Genomic DNA, 6,758 nt, shown 5'->3' on the forward strand with positions numbered 1-6,758 from the left:
AACACAGAACAAAGATACTCTTAGAGTGAAGTGGGAGTTCTTTAGGGAAGGCCTTTGGTGGGGGAGGCTGCGTAATCGGGGCAAAATGTTACTGTACCCTTAAATTCTGGTTGTTCAACTCAATTTGTCCCTTGGGGAGAACTCATGATGGCTCCCAAATAAGGCTTCCAGAGGCTTTGAGGCTCCTAATTGGAGAGGAACCAAACAATGCAAGATAATAGGTTTCCATGTTTAATGCTTGCCATATTAAAGAAGTCTCAGTGTATCTCTTACCTTTTGTTCTGTAGCCATTTGTGACACTTTACCAGCCCGATCTCAATCGTCCTTGGATTTTTCCTATTATCTCATTCAGGTTTGGTTATTTTTAAACACCCTTATTTTGGTTTAGCTGTTCTTTCTCCCATCTCACCTTAGCTGCTATTTTAGCAAATTTCCCTCTAAATGCCCAGTGCTGGGTTCTTGCTGTGCACCCTGTGTAGGAGAATGAGGGAAGGGGGAGGGAGGAGGGAGAGGAGAGGAAAGAGAAGAAGGAGGAAGAGAAATAAAAATCACCGGACAGAAAGCCAGCAGAGGCGTCTTGAGAAATATACTCCAAGTGCTATTAGCAAGGCAAGGGGTTAGTGGAAAGCAGGAGGGAGCAAGCCGAATGAAAATGTCAGCTTTGGGGGGGGTGCTTCTATCCAGGTTTGCTGGGGTGGCTGCTGGTGCCACTGCTGAGCGTATTTGCCATTTATGGGATTCGAGAGTGAGGTTCTTGAAATGACAAGCTAATAAAAACAAGTGATGGGTGACTAATATTTTCACTTACTTCAGTGCTTTGTTTGCTGCTAGCTATTCTCCCCCTCCTCTTCCCCTCCTCAGCAATGACATCTTGCTATACCATGGCCCAAGTGCTGTTTCAGCTCTTGGCCAAGAAACCAGAGAGAAGAGGGGCATAGAGATCATGGGGAAATATTTTTTGATTGAGAGAAGGCGCAAAGAAATATTTGCCAGGGGAAATTCTATACATATATAAAGCAGCCTGACACCTTTTGGGATTTGGCATCTCCCCTCAGCTTTGGACTCAATAAAATGAGCCATTACATAGTGAGGACCATTTCTTTTGGAAACAAGGCATTTGTGTCATAGTCAGAATTAGGTCAGCCATTGAGATGAGGGTACCTGGGACATGGGCAACAAAGACAAAACTAATCATTTTCTTTATTCATTCTAAGGGGAATCTATTTGTTTTCTCATTTGAGCACAGTTACTTCTTTAACAACCTGGATGGATCTGTTAAGCTATCGAGCTAGAAAACATAGATTTATTGAAAACGTCTGCTGTGGACAAGTTAGTTGCTCCAGATAGACTCTGCAGCAGGAGAAACTATTCACCTTAAAGATGAATGTAGTGTTCACACACTGCTGGGAGCTACAGACCCGAGGGCAGGCTGTCTTCCTTGGACTGACTCTCTCTCTCTCTCTCTCTCTCTCTCTCTCTCTCTCTCTCTCTCTCTCTCTCTCTCTCTCTCTCTCTCTCTCTCTCTCTCTCTCTCCTTTCCTCCCTCCCTCTCTCCTCCTCTCTCCCCCTCCTTCTCACTTTACCCCTCTCTCCCCTTCCTTCCTCCTTCCCTCTTCCCCTCCCCTGCCCCGCTCTAGCCTTCCCCTTCTGCTTTATTAAAACCTTAACAACTGAACATGTTTAGTGATTATTTTCATTTAGAATAATATATTTTATTAATTTGGGGGGTTTTGAATCCCTACACTTACCAATGCCTCCCTCCACCTCCTCCTTCCAGTGAGTCATCTACTATAACAAAGAATAAAAAGAGAAAAAAACAAACTAATGAACACATTTAAAAAAAAGTCTGGCATTATGTGAAGTATTTCATATCCACAGAAACCTCAGTTCTGCAAAGACAAGGGGGTAGAGGGAAGAATGTGATGCCTTCTCATATCTCTTCCTTGGGGGGCGGTTATTTTCATTTAAATTTATTCATTTCAACCCATCAAGTATCATAACGCTCTTTTAGTCCCTCCCTCTGAGCTCCCATCAGAATTCTTTGTCTATTCCTTCTCATTTTTGCTCATAGCAGATAACTAACTTTAGATCTAAGAAGTTCTGGATTCAAGTCCCACCCTTGATACCAAGTTGATCGACCTTTCTGAGCTCGAAAGAGCTCACCAAGTTTAAAACTTCCAGAGAAGGTGCTGATCTGTGTTACTAGAGGGAGTTCTCTTTACTGATGCAGTCACAAACCCAGCCCCAAAGAGTGGACAGTAGGGTACTACTCCATTCCTTTTGCTTTTTTCACTTTTCATTGTTTAATAAAAAGTCTTTCCAGATTTCTTCACTTTCCTCACATTTGTTGCTGCATTATTGTATTCCATTAATGTACTGTAGTTTATCCATTTCCCTAATGTTGGATGCTTAGGTTGTTTCCAGTTTTGTTTTGTTTTTTTTTTTTTTGCAATTACATACAATGCTGCTATAAAAACCTTTAAACAAATCATCCTTTTTTGTTCTTTTTGATTGGGCTATTCATTCACAGACCTGGTTCTTACTTCCATCGTTTGTTCGTTCCTTCCTTCCTTCCTTTCTTTCTTCTTTCTTTCTTTCTTTCTGGTGGGGGGAAGGCGGGGCAATTGAAGTCAAGTGACTTGTCCAAGGTCACACAGCTGGTTCTTTCTTAAAGCAGGATTTCACTCATAAACATTTATCAGCACCATGTAATACATTCTCAGTGGTTCTCAGTGAGTTGAATGTGGAGGGGGGAAGAGCAAGGGTAAGTATCATGGAGGAAATATAAACAGATAAAACTATAAGATAACAAGGCTGGTTTCTCACAGGTGTCCTATGAAGTCAAGCTTGCTATTGAGCTGAAACTGCTTAACTGTGTGTGCTTCCTTCCTCTTAGGACATTTTAGTATGGACTGCTTTGCTTCTTCAAGTTCACAGGAGATTAAAGACACCAAGATTTAGACTTAAGTAATAAAAATGATGGGTGTGGAGAAGATTTTCTTCTATACTATCCTTTCATTTGAGATAGAATAGAAATTAGTTTTGGAGCTGGAAGGGACCTTAGAGATTATCTGGTTCAAATCCCTCAATTTTAGGGATGAAGAAGGTGAGACCCAAGGAGGCTAAATGACTTAATAGTGAGCTGGGACTAGAATTTAGGTCTCCTGGTTCCAAGTCCAGGGGTGTTTCTATTATGTTACATTGTTGGGTTATCAAAAGAGGGGAGTTGGTGATATAGATAATAATAGTTAATCTGAGGGTAGCTACAGTAGATGGAGCACCAGGCCCTTGAATCAGGAAGACCCAAGTTCAAATCCGGCCTCAAATACTTATTAGCTGTGTGACCCTGGGCAAGTCACTTAACCCAGTTTGCCTCAGTTTCCTCATTCATAAAATGAGCTGGAGAAGGACATGGCAAAACCACTCTAGTATCTTTGCCAAGAGAACTCCAAATGGGGTCTGAAAGAGTTGGACACAACTGAAATGAATGAACAACAAAGTTAATCTGCTGTATTTGTTTTGTGTTAGTTCAACAGCTATGTGAAAGAACTTAATAAGTCTTAATTTGGAAGGAAGCCTGATCTGAAATGGGAAAGAATACTGTTTCCTGCATTTCACAGACCCTACAAGATCATGCATCCTGAGCATGCCTGATGACGCCATGTGGATTCTCAGGGATGGTTCTCATTTATGCTTCATACACCCTGCTTTTTCATTATAAAAGAAGGTCAAGGGAGAAAGCATGAGAGGAAGGAGAAATAGCTCCTTAGACACTGTTGTCTGTACTCAGTTGGTATTTTCAAAAGTGTTGGGATTTTTAAGACCATAGGGAGCAGGGACAGGCCAAATAGACTGCGGGATAGAGACATTTCTAACTCAACTCTGCAGTTAATTAACAGCCTAAGGGAGGAAAAGAAAGGCAAAAAGAAATGAAAAAAATCATTAAACCACAAGCTCAGGGTCAAGTATTGTGCTTATTGCAGAAGGAGATTATTATGATAATTAGAGCCAGTGAACATGGATAATGCCAGTCTGTGAAAGACGTGGTATGAGGTTAGCATTCCTGTCCTCTAGAGGCCCACAGCCCCTAAACCTCTGCTTTCTAAAATCTAGTGATTATAATAGCCTTATATCTATAGTATACAAATATATAGCCAAATTATTTTGGATATAGACATAATATTAAATATACATGTGTATGTGTGTTAACATATCTACTATGTGCCATGAACTGTGCAAAGCACTACAATTATTATCTCATTTGATCATCCTAACAGCTTTGGGAGGCAAGTGCTATTATTATGCACTTTTAGATAAGGAAACTGAGGTTTCAATGACTTGCCTAAAGTCACAGTTAGTAATTGTCTGAGGCCAGACTTGGGTCTTCCTGACTCCTGGAGCTACCTATCATGTGCCCTGCTAAGTCTCTCTCTCTCTCTCTCTCTCTCTCTCTCTCTCTCTCTCTCTCTCTCTCTCTCCCCCTCTCTCCCTCTCCCTCCTTTCTTCTTCTTCTTCTTCTTCTTCTTCTTCTTCTTCTTCTTCTTCTTCTTCTTCTTCTTCTTCTTCTTCTTCTTCTTCTTCTTCTTCTGTCTCTCTCTGTCTTTCTGTCTCTCTCTCTGTCTCTCTCCCTCCCTCCCCTCCTCTCTCCCTCTCCCTCTCTCTCTCCCTCTCTCTCTCTCTCCCCGCCCCTCCCCTCTTCCCCTCTCCCCTTCCTTTTCAGAGAAACCATATCTAATTCTTTCAATGAATCCTCATATGGTACAGGTTTATGGGGTGTTCAGGGAGGACTAGTACCTCTGGTGTGAGGGCTTGCTCAGCCCCTTTCAGGGATGCTCACTCACCTTTATTGTCCACTTTTCACCCAATTCTCACCTGTGGCTCCAAAAAGCTGTAACATGTACACCCTAGTAGCTAAACCATGTTGAGGGTAACCAAGGAACTTCAAACCCATTGGTGAATTAGAGGGATGTCTACCACAAGTAAGTGAAGACTTCCTCTGTGGAATGGGCAGATGAGAACAATTTGTTCCAATGTGCGTTGTGTGTAGTTTTACCCTTCGTTCTCAAAGAGGACCATGACATCAGGAAAAATGATGACATGACTTGCAGTTGCCTTTGATTTGAGTGAATAAGGGCTGTGCAAGGTCACCAGCTTCACTTTCTTCTCCAGAGCCATCTGGGTCCAGTGACCTGATATTCATCAAGATGACTAGAGATGGCCCAGGATGCGGTGGGAGACCTTGGCCCTTTTAGGCTAAGGTCTTTCCAGGTTCTGACTTTGAGTGAGGTAATGCCCAGTCAGTGAATAGGACTCTTTTAGAAGTGAGTCAAGGGATGGCCCCTTTAATAAAAAAAAATTCAAGCTGGGAGGTGAAAACCCTCAGGATTTCTGGCCAAAAGAGAAACAATTACTATTTACATTCACTCTGAGCCAGGAGGGCCCAAAAATAACCATTAAGTGGTGCTTGGGCAGGGACCTATTATTCAATCCATGAAATCCAGAGTGAATTGGGTTTAAGGCTTGGTCTTTGAGAAGGAAATCTAGTCAGTTCCAATGGCCATGAAGGTGACTGAAACAGGTGCCGTGGACCACTTAGAGCTTGGTCAGACATTGCAGACACCAATTCATCCACTGCATCCTAGGCCATGACCAGTCATCCCGACGTTTGCCTTGCCAGTGGACTTCAATGACTGCAAGAGAGAGGTTGATGACTGTGCAATTCTGCCTCACTTCAATCCAATTCACACACAAGGCAAGACATCACCTTGTGATGTCATTGGTCCTCTTTAAAAACAAAGGACAAACAACAAACCATGTGCCATGGTCTATAGTTCCATTTTGCTCCTCCTGATGCTTTTCTTCCTTTTCTTCCTTTCTTCCTTCCTTTCTTCCTTCCTTCCTTTCTTTCTTCCTTCCTTCCTTCCTTTCTTCCTTACTTGCTTCCTCTCCTCTTCACTTTGCTTCACTTACCTTCACTTCCTTCATCTTCTCTTCCCTTCTCTTCTCTTCTCTTCTCTTCTCTTCTCTTCTCTTCTCTTCTCTTCTCTTCTCTTCTCTTCTCTTCTCTTCTCTTCTCTTCTCTTCTCTTCCCCTCAGCACAGAAGCTTTGATCTGTTTTATTTCCAACCTGGGCTGGTTTGCCCTAACATGGGCAACCTGGTGGTCACATCACATCAGTGCTGAACTTGGTGCAAACACTCATTGGATTTAGCCCATAGCAACGGAGAAACTGTAATCCTCAGCCTTCCTGGCTACAAGGATTACAGATGTGGGCGACCAAGTTGGGGTGGAGTTTCTTTTGAAATGGAACTCTCACTCGGGTCCTTTGTGCAACCCAAAGACTCCACTGGCACCTTTTTTCCACCTGTGGTTCCCCCCAAAGGATGTATGTACAGCCATAGGCATGTGTGTGGTTATGGCCAACTATACTTTAGAGGCCATGTGCTAGCAGCCCTCTTGCTGCAAAGGGGTTGCCCAGAATCTGGAACCCAGCTCTGGGGATCCCAGCAGTTGCAGGTGCTGCTGCCACTACTTCCTGTTTCACTTACCACTCATTTCTATTTTCCACTTCTGCATGGTTCAGGAGAAGTACAAGAAGGATTCCCATCTAGTGCCTGGCTTATCCTGCAGTCTGTAACCCCTCTAAGATTCTTTTCCAGGCTCTTTCTGTAGTGCTGCTTGGCTTGCTCTGATGAGGCTTCTGATTGATAGAACCCAGTTTCCCTTAGGGTCAGGCAAACTCTCTGTTCTCCTCCTTC

This window comes from Trichosurus vulpecula, chromosome 1 (assembly GCF_011100635.1).
Source record: "Trichosurus vulpecula isolate mTriVul1 chromosome 1, mTriVul1.pri, whole genome shotgun sequence".
NCBI lineage: Eukaryota > Metazoa > Chordata > Mammalia > Diprotodontia > Phalangeridae > Trichosurus > Trichosurus vulpecula.